General features: G+C 46.2%; 1 pseudogene; it reads right to left on the reverse strand.

Annotated features, from left to right (window-relative positions):
* Positions 1-18,510: 18,510 nt before the first annotated feature.
* Positions 18,511-18,578, reverse strand: LOC128780346 (U4 spliceosomal RNA; annotated as a pseudogene).
* Positions 18,579-19,921: the final 1,343 nt, after the last annotated feature.

Below are 19,921 nucleotides of genomic sequence, written 5' to 3' on the forward strand. Positions count from 1 at the left end.
TGGGTCCTGCTGGTGCCCACAGGCTGGTGTTGGGCCCTGAGCAGAGTAGCCCTAAGGGGTCACCAGAGTACATCAGAAATGTGCTCACAAGGCTGCCCTGTACGTAGCAGGAGGAAATGGCCTCTCGCAAAATTAGACCACATTCTCTGCTGAAAACAGAAAACACTCCCAGCATCGCCCGCCACCGTAAGTGTGGAGCACATAACCACAGGGGTCCCAGAACCCCCTGTCTGGTGCTGGGACTGGGAACATATGGATCAGATCCCAGCCCAGGGAACGTCTCCTCAGGTCAGTTCAGGGAGGGGATGGTCCGGAATCACCGAACGTTGCCTCTCTGTGGAGCCGGGGACCAAGGTGGAAGCTGAGCCACCCGTCAGCCTTGCCTTGAACACCTCACAGGACCCGACCCAGAAGCTGGTCATTCCCTGGAGAGGATGGTCCTTCTAGGTGGGTGCCTCAGGGGCTCCTCATCTGCTCTTGGTGGCGTTGGGTGGACGAGCCCAACCTGCCTCTGATCCCCAGGGCGGAGCACCGAATGTTTGTCTGCAGAGCGTGCCGTGTACAGCCTGACAGTCCAAGGAGACGGCCTCCAAGGTGACGAGTTAAGTTCTGCAGTGACAACTGGACTCACACTCACGGCAACAGCCACCTTCCAGTCTCCAGCCTGACCATGTCCAGCAGAAGCCAGCGCATGTCCCGTGAATTGTGTTTGCTGATGGCTTGTGCGTCACTGTGTTGGGCCACAGTGTCACTCAGGCCCTTGGTCCTCAGCCAGGTGGCTCGTTAGAACCCTCTGGGCCTCACTGGGATATACCGACCAACCCTCTGTCCCAGGGCAAGGGCAGCCGTCTCTGGCCTGGGCAGTGACTCGAACGGGGAGAGAAGGGCAGCGGGCAGAGTCCACAACAAAGTCCGGATGCGGTTGCTCTGGGGTCGGGCGAGGGGCTCTGACTCCTGCCACACATTCCCAGCACAGTGGTGTTGGGGACGGGCACAGGCATCCTCCCTGTGACCATCCAGCCGCCATGACGCACGGGTCTCCCTGTGGCAGGTGCTTGTCCAGACAGCCGCCAGACCAGCCAAGTCCTCAGGTCTCTGCTCAGGGCCTTGGCTGACGAGGAAGAACCGTCAGTTCCAGGTTACTGAGCAGCGTGTGCTGCGTGTTTCACCTGCATGGTCTCAAATCTACCATGAGACGCCTGCAGCCACAGGCCCGGAAACGTCCGCGAGACGGTTCAAGAGCACGACTGGCCTGTGGCTCCGGCACACGGTCCAGGCCCAGAGGCCCGGCTGCCAGGCAGCCCGGCAGCAGCACCAGGCACACAGCTTCGGCTGTCCTTCTGCTCCGTCTTCCTGGGCCTGTGTTTTGTCCTCCTGGTAGCCAGGGGCTCCTGGACTTCCAGCATCACACTCGTCCAGTCACCGAGATCGGGAGGGAGAAGGACAGGAGCCAGTCTCTTTTGAACTGGGAGGCTGCTACTGCTGGGCTTGTTAGAGTTGGGAAGCCCTCCCCTCTCTGGACGGCGCCACCGTTTGTGTCCTTTGGTCCCAAGACAGAGACGCCAGGACACAGAGAACGGCAGGGGTTTGTGCCCTTATTCCCAGTGACGGAAATGTGCAGGCACGTCTGGTCCCCAGCAGTAAACCCAGCACTGCCCCGAAGGTGACGGGCGGATGTCGGGGTCTCACCTGCAGCTGTCGGGCATTCCAGCTGGGCCCTACCGAAGATTGCACAGGCCTGACTCAGGATGGAGAAATTTGCTTCCCTTGGAAACACAGTCAGAGGGGCTGTAACAGGGAGGTGGTGGGGGGAGGGAGGAACTGGCAGCAGGAGACAGTCCAGGCCTGACTTCTGGCTCTGCTCCCAGCCCTGCAGGGCTGAGGGCCACAGTCAGGGCCTGAGGGTCTACGGTCTTGGCACAACCTCTCACAGCTACTGCTGCCTCCTCCTCCTGCCAGAGGTGCACCTGGGACCAGGGCTGCGAGGTGTTCAGCCCCTGCTGGCAGGATCGGTGCTCCGTGTCTGACGGGACTCTGGGTCTTGGGGTGGATGAAGCTGACTGTCAGCTAGGAGCCTGTGAGGAGCCACCCAGCCCCTGACCCCCGGCTCCCAGACCTGCCCCTGCCAACACCCCTGACTGTGGATTATCTCCGCCAAGCATCTCACTTGGGTGTCTTGGTATTTTGTTTTTTTTTCTCTGTAAGCATCATTTGTATAACTCTAAATGCCCAAGGTTATAGTTTCAGACTAGAAAGAGCAAAAAAAAAATAAATAACACACATCAAAAAAAATTAACCATATTGTGCCATAAAGCAAGTTCCAACAAATTTCCATTGAATGAAATTATATAAGGTATGATACTTGCTCTCAATGCTAATAACGTAATCTAGAAATCAGAAACAGAAGGTAACTAGAAACCCCTTTTATTTAGATGTTATAAAGTATACTTCTAAATAACCCCCCAAAACAAATCACCATTGGAGCCAGAAGTAACTTAAACTGAGTGATAATAAAAATACTGCGTATAATAAAAATACTGTGTACCAAGGCCAGATCATTCGGGTTCCACAAACGATCAAGGTCAGTGGTTGTCAAGCACAAGTGGTTTTGTCCCCAGGGGGACATTAGGGGAAGCAGGGACACAACTCAGATTGTCATGAGGGCGGAGGGGAGGGAGGGTGTTACTGGCCAGCAGAGAATAGAGGTCATGGATGCTGATAAGCACCTACAATGCAGAAAAACCTCTTTCTGCATTGGAGAAAGACTTTTGTGGCCAAAAGGTCGGTAGTACCATCACCTGGAAGACCCAACTTAGGGGAGCTAGGGGGCTTCCCCTCCTCAGTTCTTGTCCTGCTCGAAAGAATGGGTTCAGGCAAGGGACAACAAGCACAGTGAAAGTGAGGTAGCAGGGTCATTTGTGAAATGCTCTGGACAGGAACCTGCGCTCCTGCACCCAGCTAGTCTAAGTGCCCCGCCTGCTGGGGTGTCAGGGCTTTCTTGCTTGCAGCAAGCCTGCAGGGTTCCTCTGCCAGCCCTTCTCCTGCCTTGGGATTAACATACAGTCTCAAAGGCTTCCTTTCCCAGAAGGAGAAAACAGTACACAGACTTTCAAAGGCTCCCCTCCAGCTGCTGGTCTCTCTTGTGATCTCTGAAAATCTTACCTGACCCCGCTGAGGACTGCTGAATTACTGGGTGGGACATGTCCCCGTGTGCCCATCCCCTGCCCCGCCTTGGTATGCTACCTCTCCTGCTTAGCAGTGCTGAGAATGAGAAGCCCTGCTCTGTGTGGAACTCAATGAAGAGCCCCCAGGACTCTTGGAAACCACACGTCACTTCGCTCCCTAGATCTGAAACGCCTCTCTTTGCACAGACAGCATGCAGACTGAGGCCTAAAGAACAACAACGACAAAAGCTTGCCATCTTGCAAAGATTGGCAAGTGTCCAAGGCTGAGAAGAGACCCTCAAAAAGTCAGGAAGCAGAAAAGATCTGACACCTTAGGAGACGGAACCACACTGTGATACGCCACAGCGCACATCCGAGGGTCGCTGCTTCTTTTCATTGCCCGTACATCACTCGTTAATAGCTGTTAATAGCTGTTCTGCAGTGTAACTAAGAATCAATAATCTTAGTCTTTTAGTTCCCAGAATTCACCACCTAAATTTCCCTGTTGAAAATGTGGACACAGGCCGTATTGTAAGTTCCTTAGATTACCCACAAGGGGCACACCCTCGCTTACAGGACACTTCTGATTGCGGAGCACTGGAGCACCACGCATCTAGGCCCTGGCTCATTGAAAACGCTGAGAACGCCGTTACTACTTCATTTAGTCACTAATGAACTTACAACTAACAAAAAGAATTTTTCTAGCTCTTCACATTATCTTACTTCTTCATGTTTTCTTCCAAGCTTTAGCTATTTTTAAGTTATATATAACTAAAATAATCTGATAATTATTATTACATGATAGAGCTTACTTACCGTGAAACTCATTAGAATCAACTTTTACATTACTACAAATAATAGAACTAAGCAATGTGTGGGAGAAATTACATGCATAATTAAATATCCTTTATATACACAAGAGTAAGTTAAACATATAACTTTTTAAAAGACCCAATACCAACAAAACAGGTAAAATGCCTGGGAATAAACTTAACAAGAAAGTGCAAGATCCATATGAACCAATTCATAACATGCTACCCAGCAAAGACACCTGAACTGGGGGGTGTCTCCGTGGCTCGGGCACCCTGCCGCACACCTAAAGGTCAGCGGCTCGACTACTGGTCCAGCCATGTGCCTGGGTTGAGGGTTCGGTCCCCAGTTGGGGGCATGCGAGATGCAACTAATAGATGTTTCTCTCTCTCTCTCTTTCCCCCTCCCATCCCCTCTCTCTAAAAATAAATAAAATCTTTTTTCAAAAAGACACTTGAACAACTGGGAAGTAAGAGCATGTTCTTGGATAGAAAAATATATAATGATCTAAATTTCCCACAGTTACCTATAAATGTAATATGATCTAGATTAAAATATCAGCCAAAAAATTTTTAATCCTCAACTGAGGACATGCTTATTGATTTCAGAGAGAAGGGCCGGGAGGGAGAGAGAGAGGGAGAGAAACATCGATGTGAGAGACAAACACCAAAGCGCTGCCTCTCATGCGTGTCCCCCCTGGGGACCAAACCCGCAAACTAGGCACGTGCCCTGACTAGAGCTTGAACTACAACCTTTTGGTTTATGGAAGAAACTTGGTTCTTCTTGCCAATGCAGTAAAGAATTACAGATCAGCCAGTCTATTAGTGAGCAAGCAGGGTTTACTAGTGATCCGTTCTCATGGAAGAGAACGGGCGTTGCTGAGGCGGCATGAAGGGCAAAGCTGCTGGCCAGGGCGGCCAGGGCAAGGTAAGGGCGGCAAGAGCCTCCGGTTCTTAGGGAGGATCCACTCACTATAGGCAACGTTTCCTTCTGGTCTGCATCAAGGTGTTTTCCCAAAAGTGAACACCAGATGGCAGAAGAGAGGCGCACTTGGAACATTTTTCAGTGATCATATTGTACTGTAAAGCAAGTTTCAACAAACTTCAAAAAATTGAAATTATATAAAGCATATTGCTGGCACTAACTGCAGTCAATCTAGAAATCAGTAACAAAAGGTTACTAGAAAGTCCTTATTTTTAAAAGTGATGAAATGCACATCAAAATAACATTGCATTCCGTATTCCTAGATGACACACAATACCCACTTTTCCCGAGGACCTGCACTAAGGTGTCATTCCTCAAAACGGCCACTAGATGTCAGCAGAGACCGACAGATGGAGGGAAATCCTCCCAATGGCCAGGCGGAAAGGTTCCTTGGCTTCTTACCCAGAGATGCAATGACGGGCACTCTTTTCATTGTCCCCCCACAGCATAACGACACAATGTCCTCACCATTTTCTTCCACTGCCCCTGCCACCTTCATGTGATTTCACCATTCCACCGTCCCAAAACATGGTTCTCTTTCAGAGCAGAGAACTCTTCCAGGTGTCTGATGCACTCTTCCAGGGAATGGAAATTTCTCTCCATAAAGAAAAATTCAGAGACATGAACTAAATGGCCGTGGGAAGGAGCCGGGTCTCTGAGTACTATGGAGGAATCGGGACTGCACAGCCAGGCTGGAAGCGTTTTCCCTGGTCACCAAAGAGAAATGTGCTCTCTCACCTAATCCTAACCTTCCGCATCTTCTGCTGACAGATTCCAGACTCTTTCCTTCGGGCGGAGCTTGCAGTTAGTATGATGGGAAGCAATACGTGTTGCCAGGAACCTGCTGGCTTTCTGAAACGAGCTCCTACTGCAGGACTCCCTCCCGAATCCACCACAAGGCCATCATCATCTCCTTTGGACAAAGACCGGCCTTTGGAGGGGTGAGTGGTGGTTCCTTCCTTTGCCCACCGTCTATCCCATCCCACATGATTCTCAAACAGCAAAGATTCATCCTCCCCCCCCACACACACACAGTCTTCATGGAAATGGAACGTTTTCCTCATGTTTCAGTGGAGAACCACTTGTGGAAATCCGGTCTAGAAGCGTCCCCCACCAACCGGCTTAACTCCTGTGGAGCCCAAACATCAATGTGACTAATGTAACCAAGCTGGTGCAAATGCTTTTCAAAACCTGATTAGGATACTTTGAACATGTTGCCTGTCTCCCGCCTGCTGTGAAGTGATCTGTCCTCAGTGAACGCCTGCTGCTGAGGGCTGTCCCCTGCACCCGGTCTGCCTACCCCTGGGACAAATCTCCACCGTGACACTTCACAATCCACTTCTGACACGTTCCGTCAGTCACAGCATCTTCTCCACACGCACCACAGATCTTTTCTTGCCTTCCATTTGTGCTTGTACCTTTCTTGAAATGACAAAGCCAAAGGGACCGAAAATGTTGCTTATGTTCACGCGTCTTCACTGTGAAAATGGCCAACCATACATTCACCACTTGTGGTGAGATTTTTATCACATGTTGATAGGACACCTGTCACGATACGGTCTAACACGACGGTTTCGAATGAGGTTAACGACAAGTCATGTTACCAACCCTAACCACAACCCCAACCCCTAGTCCTAACCCCGAACCATGCCACGCACCAGACACCAGACCCAGTGTCCGAAGCCTGTCCCTGACTCCGGATGCCTGACTCTGGACATCACACTCCAGAGAACAGTCTTTCCTCCTATTTAAACCTGTAAACCCTTGAAACTTAAACATCTAATGTCTAAAAACATAAAGCAGGTTTCTGTAAAAAAAACCCTTATTTTAAATCAAGCAAATGATGCAATGATGACGCACATTAGACATGAGATGCACGAGGCTGCTGCCAGCACACCCAGGCCTGCTTTTTGAAACCAAAATCAGTTAAAGTAAGTGAGTAAATGTGATGTGCCCCTGATTAAAAAATTCTGGGCAGCAGGAGAAGCTTTTCTCAGAGCAAGAAGACCACCCACGGAACTGAAGGAAAAGGTTGCACGTTATACTTTCAATAAGACTCTTTCTTCCATATCAGAGAACTTCATGACTCATCATTGAACAGACCCCTATATTATTTTAAATATTTTATTTGTTTACTTTTAGAGAGGGGGAGGGAGAAAGAGAGGGAGAGGAACACCAATGTGTGGTTGCCTCTCACGCGCCCCCTAGTGGGGACCTGGCCTGCAACCCAGGCATGTGCCCTGACTGAGAATTGAACCGCAGACCCCTTTGGTTCACAGGACGATGCTCAATCCACTTAGCCACACCACCCAGGCAGACATCTATATTTTTAAAAAACGTGAGTAGTCCCTTCTAATGAGAAGACATTCATAGAAGTGGTAAAATATATACATATACCAGAGATGCTCAGTGGCTACTTCACGGCACCATCCCCCTTCCCAGACACTACAAAGGCGATAATGGGAAAGCAAAACTGGGAAATTTTATGACCACAAACAAAAATTAGAATGATTGACCATTTCTTTCATAAATGTAAAATATTGAAGACCTTGTATAAAATGGTTTGACATTTCCTCAAAAAAATTATCCTACTGTATTCAGTAACTCTACTCCAAAATACATAGCTCAGAAATTGAAAACATGTTATAACAAACTTATACATGACTATTCATAACAGCACTGTTAACAAGAACTGAAAGGTAGAGAGTATTAAATGTCCATCCACAGGTAAATGAATAAACAAAATTTGGTTGTTCTGTCACTAAAAAGGGACTGGACCGAAGGGGGTGTGCCCTGGAAAGGTCTCATGTGTGTAGATTCTTGACTTCCTGCAGCACAATTGCACAACACAAAGCCAGGGAATTTGGAGAGTTTGTACATTAAATCTAAGGACAGTGAAACAGAGAAAGGGCTTCAGAGAGAAGAGGCACAATCATAGCAATAAGAGTGAGCATAGGCGGAACTGCTTCTTGGGAAACGGAAAAGTTAGACACAAAGAAGGTCCTTGGAGACAGGATCAGGGGGTGAGCCCGGGACGAGCTGCCGCTGCCCACTGCTCCCCTGGCTGTGAGTCTCCTGGGGACCTTTGGAGAGAAGGAAAAACAGAGCGAATATATGCAGCAAAGAAGAGAAGGGAAGGCACACATGTGCTCAACAAACAGGGCACTCTGGGTCCTTTTCTTAGGGTTTTACCTGTTTCTAATGTTGAGGACTTTAGAGGGGGTCTTAGAAGAGTAATCTGCACAGAATACTTTGATTTTCAGGGCTGTCCTTTCATGTGCTCATGCCACAAAACGAGCACACGGACTGATCAGGGTCCTTCTCTGGTGAATTTGTCCTTCAGAAAAGTCACCAGAGAAGGGCTGGGACTGCGGTGGGTCTTCCCCTGCATGGTCTGCAATGTGTGAACCATTTGCTCTCAAATATCCTTGGTTAGGGAAGATAAGATCCTCAGAGTTATTACCGGGCTGTAAATCATTGTTGTTACTCTGCTATCAAACTCACTTTTCCCATTCCACTACCAAGGAATTTCCCTACCTTTTTTATTAACCTGCCTCTACTCCATACACTTGGGGACTCATACTGGCATTGAATTGGACACAATGATCGTCTGTTGACAGACACCAGTCACCAGAGCCAAACTCAGGATCCTGGACCCAGACCTTTGACTCTGAAACCTGGACCCTGGAGCGGACCCAAAACAAAACCGGGACTCCAGGCCCAAAGCCACAAACCCTAAGCCATGTGCCCTCAACCGAGCGAGACCGTGAAGTCTGAAGGCCAAACACCAGATGCCAAGAACTGACATGGGACCCTTCATGCCAGACTCCACACACCAAAACCAAAAGCTTCATCTGCACGTGGACCTCACATGCGAGCCCAGGACACAGAGCCACAACCTAAGAGGTGCGAGACCGCAGACACACAACTGAATGCATTTTGACTCTGAGGCACAGGCCCTGGACACAGGATGCACATCGATAACCAGGATGTCATGGCCAGAATTTGGAGTTAGGGCCAGACACCGGGCCCCGGTTGCCAGAGGCCACAGGCAGAAGCTGAACCGGATGCTCCCATTGTAAACAATGCTGCCATTCAGTAAGATGAAACCCACGTCTCTCCAAATGCAAACTTCAGACTTTTACCAAACCAAGCACTGATAGGCCAACAGACAGAGCGAACAAAAAGGATGCTGACCTTGGAGGGCAGACATCCATGATCTCTCAGTTGCAACAGGTTCAGGAGTTAGCCTTGTCTCACCGTTCATTCCACACCACCAGTTTTTCATACTGTGGGAGATTAAAAAGGTATTATTTTCCACAAACCTCATTGGCTCTAACATGTGTGGGATAATAATCAAAATAACATAATCTGATCAATACAGGATATTCAACATTTCATTTGTGCATGAGCACAAACGAAGATCATGGAATGAGATGATATCAGGTATAAAGGACATGTGGGAGGATGGGGAAACAGGGTCTTTTAGAGGTAAAATGGGTGATAGGAAATTTAGGAAAAGTGCAGCATTTGTGAAATGTTACTTTTTGTTAGGCAATCCCACAAACTATAGGATACAAGCTAAAGTAATAAACTCTTCCAAATTTCATTAATGTAATCATTCAGTTGAGAATAGGTTACTTTGCTTAAATTGTTCAATCTTGTGGCAACAGCATCAGACACAGCCTGAGAGAGTGGTCAGCTGCCAGGAGGGCCTTGCACCACCCACATGGGGTGAAAGGACTGAGCGTCTCCATCCAGTGCAGGGCGGACCGTCCTCCTCTTCCTGCAGCCAGCTGAGTGTAGTGGGGCCCTCAAACGCAAGGCAGGTGACCGTGAAGCCATAACTGGGAGGCGAGCCATGGCCACACAGGTGCGAGCCATGGCCACACAGACAAGACCTCACCACCGCGGATACATCAGTCAGCCGGGATATGGGCACATTTAAAACATCGATGCAATAACCAAGATGGCGGCGTAGGTAGACACACTGAGCCTCCTCGCACAACCAGAACTGACAGAGAATCGAACAGCAAGGGGGTCCGACATCAAGGAAATAAAAAATAAACATACATCCAGACCGGTAGGAGGGGTGGAGGCAGGCACCGGGGTGGAGAGGACTCGCGTGGCTGTGGTAGGACCGAGACGGGCGGAGTGTGGGACGAACGGCGCAGGCAGTCCCAGCACTAGCAGACCCTGTGGCCCAGATAAACCAAGAGGGCCGGACTCAGAGTGACAAAGAACAGGGCAGGCAGAGCGGCGGGTAGCACCCTGCGGCCCCACATTCGCACACAGATAAACCAGACAAACGGCGGGGAGCGAAGCAGACCGAGCAACCCAGGGCTCCAGGGAAATAAAGCCTCAAACCTCTGATTGAAAATGCCCGTGGAGGTTGGGGCAGCAGCAGGAGAGACTCCCAGCCTCACGGGAGAGGTTGTTGGAGAGACCCACATGGGCCTACAGTGTGCACAAGCCCACCCACTCGGGAACCAGCACCAGAGGGGCCCAGTTTGATAGTGGGTATAGGAGTGAAAGATTGAAATCCGGAGGAGAGTGAAGCGAACGCCATTGTTCCCTCTTGGGCCCCTCCCCCACGTACAGCATCACAGCGCAGCGACCAGCATTACCCTGCCCCAGGGAACACCTAAGGCTCCACCCCTTAAAGTAACAGATGCGCCAAGACAAAAAAAAAAAAAAAAAAAGGCCCAAGTGACAGAACACTTCAAAGCTCCAGAAAAAATACAACTAAGCGAGGAAGAGATAGCCAACCTATCAGATGCACAGTTCAAAACACTGGTTATCAAGATGCTCACAGAATTGGTTGAATCTGTTCAAAAACCAGATGAAAAAATGAAGCCTATGCTAAGAGAAACAAAGGAAAATGTACAGGGAACCAATAGTGATGCGAAGGAAACTGGGACTCAAATCAACGGTGTGGACCAGAAGGAAGAAAGAAACATCCAACCAGAAAAGAATGAAGAAACAAGAATTCGGAAAAATGAGGAGAGGCTTAGGAACCTCCAGGACATCTTGAAACGTTCCAACATCCGAATTATAGGGGTGCCAGAAGGAGAAGAAGAAGAACAAAAAATTGAAAACTTATTTGAACAAATAATGAAGGAGAACTTCCCTAATCTGGCAAAGGAAATAGACATCCGGGAAGTCCAGGAAGCTCAGAGAGTCCCAAAGAAGCTGGACCCAAGGAGGAACACACCAAGGCACATCATAATTACATTACCCAAGATTAAACACAAGGACCTACATCCAAGATTACTGTATCCAGCAAAGCTATCATTTAGAATGGAAGGGAAGATAAAGTGCTTCTCAGATAAGGTCAAGTTAAAGAAGTTCATCATCACCAAGCCCTTATTCTATGAAATGTTAAAGGGAGTTACCTAAGAAGGAGAAGATAAAAAATATGAACAGTAAAAATGACAGCAAGCTCACAGTTATTAACGACCACACCTAAAACAAAAACAAGAGCAAACTAGGCAAACAACTAGAACAGAAACAGAACCACAGAAATGGAGATCACATGGAGGGTTGTCAATAGGGGACTGGGAGGGGGAGAGGGGGGAAAGGTACAGAGAATAAGTAGCACAGGTGATAGGTGGAAAATAGACAGGGGGAGGGTAAAAATAGTGTAGGAAATGTAGAAGCCAAAGAACTTATAAGTATGACCCATGGACATGAACTATAGGGGGGGAATGTGGGAGGGAGGGGGTGGGCAGGATGGAGTGGAGTGGGGGGAGGCAAATGGGACAACTAATAGCATAATCAATAAATATATTTAAAAAACAAAACATCGATGCAGTTGGGGTGTCAATGAGCCAGGACATCGATTCAGGAGGACAAAGGCACAGCCAGGACACTGACACAGACAGGACATCAACACAGCCAAGACACCTACACAGAAAGCACAATGGCGCAGCTCATGTATCAACTTGGTGGAGGCATCGACGCAGACGGTACAGAAGTGCAGCTGGGATACCGAGGGAACTGGGACATCGACAAAGATAGGAAAGTGGCACAGCCCAGAAATCTATGCAGGTGGGACAGCGGCGCAGCCGGGACATCAAGGCAGACGGGACATTGAAGCGCAGGCAACACAGACGCATGACCTCTACATTGACACGGACGGGACACTGACGTGGAAGGGACACAAACACAGACAGGACGGCAGCACGGCCAGGACATCGAGGCTGAGGGGAACTAGACACAATCACGCTATCAGTGAGGCTGGGACATAGTGCAGCGGGGACGTGGAGACGGGAGGGACATCGATGCTGCCAGGATGTCGACACACGTGGGACATTGGACCAAAAAGACGTGGACACGGCTGAAACATGGACACAGGTGTGGCCCACAAGAGGCACCTAGTTACCTCACGTAAAGACACCACTGTTGTATGTGGGGGAGAGAAGGAAAAATGAACTACAAAGTCCATTTATATGAAAGTAATAACGTCCACGACCAAGTCCTATTCCACTCAACATTCGTAGATAGTTCACCACCGCTGACAACCTTTCCTGCTGGCCTGCACTAAGGTGTTATTCCCAAGGTGCACATGAGATGGCAGCAGAGAGCCACACTTAGGACATTTTCCCAAGTGACCACAATGAGCCATAACCCAAGATTACACAGATTACAAAGAACTAAAGTTATATAGAGTATAATTCTTGCTCTCGTGGCTGTTAATGTAGAAACCAGGAACGTTAAGTAATAGGTCCTTACATTTAAAAGTTAAGAAATACACTTCTAAATAACATTGCAATCCACAGTCGTTGATATTCTATTGGAATCAACCACTTTTCCTGAGCACCTGCACTAAGGTGTCATTCCCCGGAATGCCCACGAGATGGCAGCGGTATGCACACTTAGAACATCTTGGAAATGACCACATTGTACCACCCATGTGTTCTCAACAAACTTCAAAGGACTGAAATTATAGAAAATATGTTTCACCCTCATGGCTGCTAATGTAAAACTCAGAAACAAAAGGTAACTAGAAAGTCCATTCATTTAAATGTAATGAAAGACACTTCTCAAATAACATTCCACGAACCCTTAGTAGATTATTCACTATAGCCAATGACTTTTCCTGCCAGACTGCACGAAGCTGTTATTCCCAACTGACACACGAGGTGGCAGCAGAGAGACACACTTGGGACAATTTTCAAAGGGACCATCCTGTGCTAAGGCGAGTTTTAACAAATTTCAAACGACTGAAATTATAGACAGTATGTTTCTTTGTGTCGTTGCTGTTAATATAGAAATCAGGAACAAAAGGTAACTAGTAAGCCCTGATATTTAAAAGTTACTAAATGCACGTCTAAATAACATTGCAATCAACATTCATTGATGTTCTACTACACACAACCTCTTTTCCTGCTCACCTGCCACTAACATGTTATTCCCGAAATTTCCACGAGATGGCAGCAGAGATGCACACTTGGAACACTACTATTTTCTTGGCCAAAAGGTTCGCTCGATTTTTAGGTAAAGACACAATGAAAGAGACTTTTTTCGTTTTCACTAGTAATTTCATTGAGCAATGTATTCACCATTTTGTCCCACTATTCTGCAATATTTCAGGCATCTTCATAATTCCATCTTCCCAAAAGTTTTTATCGTTTTGCCAAGCCAATACAAAGCCATATTTGACCAGCATTGCAGCATTGAAATTATATACAATATGTTTCTCTAAGTGCTCTCATTGCACTTAAGCTAGAATTCACTAAAAATGGGTGACTGGAAAGCCCTTAAATTGGGTAGTTATGGAATACACTCCTAAACAACCTCAAAAATAAAGCACAATTTCAATTACAAGATAAACTGAATGGTGATAAAGATACTGCATACCAAAACTTATGGAAAACATCTTCACCCTTAAATGCACAGTATCAAAAATAAAAGCTGAAAATATACAAGTTTTGTGCCCATACTTAGAACCTAAAATAGTCAATTAAATCCAGAGAAAGTAGACAGAAACGTGCACGTTGACATATCCGCAAGTGTATATACATAAAATGATAGCAGTTCTTTTTAATTCTTGGGGTAGAATTCTGAAAAAAAAAATTTCTGACTGTTAAAGTAAGTGTTGAGGGCTAGGCAAGAGAGCTAGGCAATTATAGGCATTGCTAAGCAGAAAACCTCTTGAAGGTCACCAGAATAGATAGGGGAGAGAAACAACATTGTCGGCCAAAGTAAGGGTAAACAATACGTGATTTGCAGAGGGCTTATTCTGAGTTACAGCCAATTAGTTAGAGGGCCATAAAACTTTAGGCGCCAGACTCATCTCAGGTTTGGACCCTTTAAACTGAGGGTACAAATTAAGTGGGACAGGTTGTTCTTATCCACAGGACACAGGGTTTCAAATGAAAATTTTAACATCTGGTTAATGTTCCTCCAGAGCCAAGAGCTATGCAGAGATAACAGCAACTCCCGCTTTTGTAACTTGCTTGCTTGCTTCTGCGTGTATAAAAGGGCTAGCCTGTGAGCGTTCGGGGCAGCTCTCATCTGCAGCTCTTCTGAGCACCGTGTCTCCAGGACACATCGAGAGTCCGCCCCTGCGAAGGTTAAAAGAGTTGGCCATTAAAGTAACATCTCTGTAAACGTCCTGAAAGTCTCCGAACGTCTGTTTCTTGCGTCAGTAGGTGCAACATAAGCAGCAACAAAGTCAATTAAAAATGCTTTTCAGGCACACTTGGAACATTTTTAAAACATGACTATAGTTAGCTATAAACGAAGTTTCAACAAATGTCTCACAAACTATTTATTGCTCTCTTTGCCATTGATCTGGAAACCAGTCACCAGGTAACTAGAAAGTCCCTATATTTAGATGTTTTAAAACACACTTCTAAATACCTTTCCAAAATAAATCACAGTCAGAGTGGAAAATAATTTGCATAGAAAAATAACAAAAATACTGTACACCAGAGCCAGATCTTTCTGGGTTCAAAAATGAGAAAAGCTTCAAACTGTTTCCCAACCAAAGGTGACTTTTGCCCCCAAGGGGGCTTGAGGCAATATGCTGAGTCATCCTAGATTGTCCTGAGGGGAAGGGAAGCCAGGGTGTTGGCAGTGAATAGAGGTACTGGATGCTAAGCACCTACAATGCAGAGGACAATCCCCCAGGAGAATGAATTATGTGGCCAAAAATGTCCATAGTTCTGAGAATGACAAACCCTGTTCTGTATCCTGAAGAGTCCATTAAAATGCAATCAGCATGTCCCTCTGCATCCTACATCTGAAATGCTGCCTTTCTTGGAACAGGAAGCATGGAAGCTAAAACCTAAAGAATAAAAAAGGCCAGCCATCTGACAAATGTCAGGGAGAAGTGTCCCAGACAATAGATCAGGAGGCAAAGGAAGATCTGTCCACTTAGGAGCCCGAATCACACTGTGATTAAACACAGTACTCGTCTGAGGATCCCTGCTTCTCTCCACTGCTCATATGTCACTGTAATAACTTCTTCATAATGTCACTTAGAACAAAGATTCTTACTCTGTTAGATTCCACATTTCACCATCTCAAGTTTTCCTCTTTGAAAATGTGGACATTTGCCACACTCTGTGTTCCTCAGATTACCTCCCCGGGGCACATTCCCTGTAACAAAATACTTCTGATTTCTAGAACACCATGCTTCCAGGCCCCAAACTCATTTAAAATGCTAAGAAGGATGTTACTATTTTATTGAGTATGTATGACTAACAAAGAAAATTTTTCTGTCTCCTCACATTACCTCACTTCTTGTGTTCTTTCAAGCTTTAACTATTTCTAGGTCACCTACAGCTACAACCATGTGAGGATCATTATTGCATGAGAGCATGTTTACCTTCGTAACTCATGAGAATCCATGGAAAAGTATCACCAATAGAATTTAGTGCAGTGATGCGAAAATAACATGCAGGAATAAATATGCAGAAATAGTAAATTAAAGATACACTTTTTTAAAGGACTCAATAGCAACAAAACAGGTAAAAAAAAAAACCACTGGGAATAAACTTAACAACAACGGACAGGATCTGTATGAACAAAATTGGAAATTGCCACCCAATAACAGCAACTTTTACAGATGAAAAATATTATCTTCTTTTGGGGTTAAAAAATGGGTATCATTGTATATCCATAGACCAAAGTTATCTATAACTGAAATATGATCTAGATAAGTATAGAAAAGTGGCCTCACAGTAAGTGGTCAGCTAAATTGGGACCTGAGACATGTACCCCAGAAACAGTTGGCCCCCCTTTTCCGCTCCCCACAGCGGGGCTATATCTGCCCCCCCTCCCCCCACCTCATAGCCCCCACACAGCTCAGCTCCTGTCCCTGGTTTGCGTTGCTTGTATCACATTAGGCTGTGAGCAACACCTCGGGACCACGGCGACCAGAGACCAGCAGCAGCCGGCAGCACCTAACCTCCAGTTTGTGGTTGCTCATCTCTCCACCAGAATGGCCAGCCCTCCACGCCCGCCAGCCAAAATTTGCCTCCCACCCAACCCCACCCACATCTGTGGCCCCGTCTTGAAACAGGGTGCAGCCAAGAGGAGGGCCCCAAGAAGGGATTTGTAATGGGGTCCAGAACTCAAGGTGTTCAGGAAATATTAGGAAAATATATATAGGATGTCCTCACCCCCACAAGCCTGAGCCTGGGGAAGGGACTCATGGAACAGGGCCATTCAGAGCTGTTTTGGGTAGCAACAGCTTTGCAGCTAACCCGTGGCACTGTCATTTAACATATCTATAACCTTTAACTGGTTTCATGGATACGTTAAATAGCTGTGGACATGCTGTGAGCCAGGGGGATGGGAGTGAATTCCACCCAAGATGTAACTCGGAAGCAACTCCCCCTGGTTACAGCGCCTGCGTGAGAGCTTGGAGAGGATTTGCTCCATGCCATGGGGCCACACCTGCCCGGACTTACTGTGGCAGCCCAGTCAAGATGGAAGGATAGGGAGTGCTGGCAGGTGTAACTGATTGTGGGAGGAGTCGGAAATGGGGCTGCAGGGGAAGACTGGCCTGGGATTTAAAGCCAGGTGTGGCAGCCATAGCAGGAGAGGACCACAGGGCTTTGGCAGAGAAGGGGGAGAACCATGCTGCTTTGGCAGAGTGGGGACCCCGTGGGAGCAACTCAGCTGATGGTGCCTGCAGCCTGAATCACAGACTTCTACTTCTTTTCCTGAGATACGGTACCCCAGACTGGGCAGAGGGAGAAGGAAGGACTGTATCACTTTTAAATAAATAATTTCTGTCCTTTTCACCAGTCTCTGGCATTGAGAGATGTCTTTCCTCTGGCACCTCATAAGTGTGGGGGGGAAACCCCAGAGACAAAGGGGGAGTCCTTTCAGTAATAGTACATTGTTATCCTCCCGCCCTGTCTGTTCTGTAACAAGAACAGAGGCCCGCAGTCCAGAACCTGTACCCCGGAGCAGACCCAGAACCAAAAGTTGAACCCCAGACCTCGGCCCCAATCCCAAACTGTCCCCACGACCCAGGCAAGACCATCAACCCTGAATGCCAGACACTCAACACCAGAGACTGACAGAGAACCCTGACACCAGGTTCCATACAGCAGACCCTAGAGCCAGAGCTGCACGCGGACCCCAAACACAAACCCAGGACACGAAGCCACACCCACAGAGCCTCCAGATCCCAGACACACAGACACAGATCCAACCCCAGGCCACTGACCCAGGAGACAGAACCCAGATGTGTAACCAGGACCCCACAGTCAGACTCCAAAGCTGGAGCTGGACAATGGAGCCCAGCTGCCAGATGCAGGAGCAGAACCGAGTCCTCACAATGTAAACAGAGCCAGGAGCCCATAAAGAACATTCCTGACTCTTTAAGTCTGAGCAGCTGGCCTCAGGAACAGTTTTTCATGCCAACGTAAGTGTACAAGAGAGGAAAATAACTCTTGGCAATACTAAATTACACCAGACCCTGCAGAAATAGACCAAAAAGGCTGATAGAGCAAAAAATAATAATAATGCTTACTTTTTCCAGGAGACGTCCGTGGTCTCTCAGAGGCTGCACTTTCCAGAAGTTACTGTCCCGGCCATGAATGTCACATGGCTGGATAACCAAACCTGTGGGAATTAAAAAATTATTTTTTATCATACCTTCTAAGTTCTAAGAGCTGGGATAACAATCAAATTAACATAATCTAATTAACAGGAGGTATTCAATGTCTAATACATGGACAAGGGGAATTCACATTCAAATGAATACCAAATAAATCGAGGTGATATTGGGTATATAGGGTATTTTGGAATATGGAAGAACAGAGTCTTAGATTTCAACGGTGAAATGGGGGACATGCAGGTAATTTAGGAAAAAAGCCAGCATACCTGGCAGGTTGATTAGTGTTGGGCAATTCCCAAAACTTTAAGACACGAGGAGACGGTAAGAGGGTCAACAGGCTCTTGCTAGGAGTGTCACTGTCTGAAGCTGAGGTGATGGAGCTGAAGCTCTCTTCCTAAACCAAACTGTGGCCACTAAACCTCTTAGGAAGAAATGAGATGACAATCCTACGTAATTTCTCAGTCTTCCCTTTCTTTTAGCAATAATTGTGCCTCGGATAAACCTCATTGGCTATGATACTGCCAATGCGCAAAGCTCAGCCTTCCCTTCCTTAACAGCCAGTTTAAAATCAACGTGCCAAGTGCAAAATGTTAGCCCTCTTCATTGTCACCTTTGAGACATTAAATAGAAGTTGTATATCCACAAGGTACATTTGTACATTGTTCCCTATTTCACGGACATAATCATTCAGTTTTGAGAATAAGTTATTTTACTTAAATTCTTAAAACTTCCTTAAATAAATAGTGACGTACATGTACCCCCCTAATTCACCTCATATTAAACACTTGAGGGCTTGCTTACGTGGTGGGGAAACAACCTTTCCTGTGACCTCAGGAATCTTTGGGCTGGTCTAATAATCCAACAGGTATGACACAGATTAGCCAATTAAAATGGCCTAATGTAAGACATACATAGGCAGGAGAACCTCACTCACAGGAGAGAGTCAGAAACCCCACACGCAGAAGAGCATAAATGAGACAGCAATGATGTGAGGTGCCGTGGTTATTTTCTATGATAAAAATATCTCCTTACATATGTGGGAAAACATTTGTGATATAATACAAGGTGTTGGAACAACTGGATGGGAAAAATATTGGGCCCCCTACATGACATCCTCCACCAAGAACAATGCTTTAATTGATTTGGATAGCCACTCACAACTAATATAAAACAATGAGAGCTATCTAAAACATACCAAGAGATCTAAAGTGAAAGAATGGGAAAAATATACTACATGAACATTAACCAAATGAAAATTATATAACCTATAGTAGACTTGAAAGCAAAAAAAAAAAACTACTACAAATAAAGAGGAGTACTTCATATCAGTAAGTTCAATTTACCAGATAGTTCCAAATTTTTATGCACCTAATAACATAAACTCAAAATTATATAGAACAGAGCTACATGGAAAAAGACACAAATTAATAATCATAATAGGAGATTTAATAAACCTCTATCATTCAGCTTCTTTTTCAGAACCAATACAGCCCACAAAAAATAGTAAAAATATTTAAAAAATAACATGAGAAGCAAATTGCATTCAATGTGGATAAGTACTTCACTACACCCCAAAAATGCAAATACGCCCCAGATGCTTTCCAAGCACCCTGGGAACTTTTTTAAAAACTGACCATAGAGTGATATAAAGCAAGTTCCAAAGAACTTCAAAGGACTGACATTTATTTAGCTATATATATATATTTCTTGCTATCACTGCCATTAATCAAGAAATCATTAACAATGGATAACTACAAAGTACTTATATTTACAAATCATGAAATAGACTTCTAAATAACCACCCCAAAATAAATCACAATTGGAGTTAGAAAATAATTTGCATGGTTGCTAGTAAAAACACTTCTTACCAAGGCCAGAT

Source organism: Desmodus rotundus, chromosome 2 (assembly GCF_022682495.2).
Source record: "Desmodus rotundus isolate HL8 chromosome 2, HLdesRot8A.1, whole genome shotgun sequence".
Taxonomy (NCBI): Eukaryota; Metazoa; Chordata; class Mammalia; order Chiroptera; family Phyllostomidae; genus Desmodus; species Desmodus rotundus.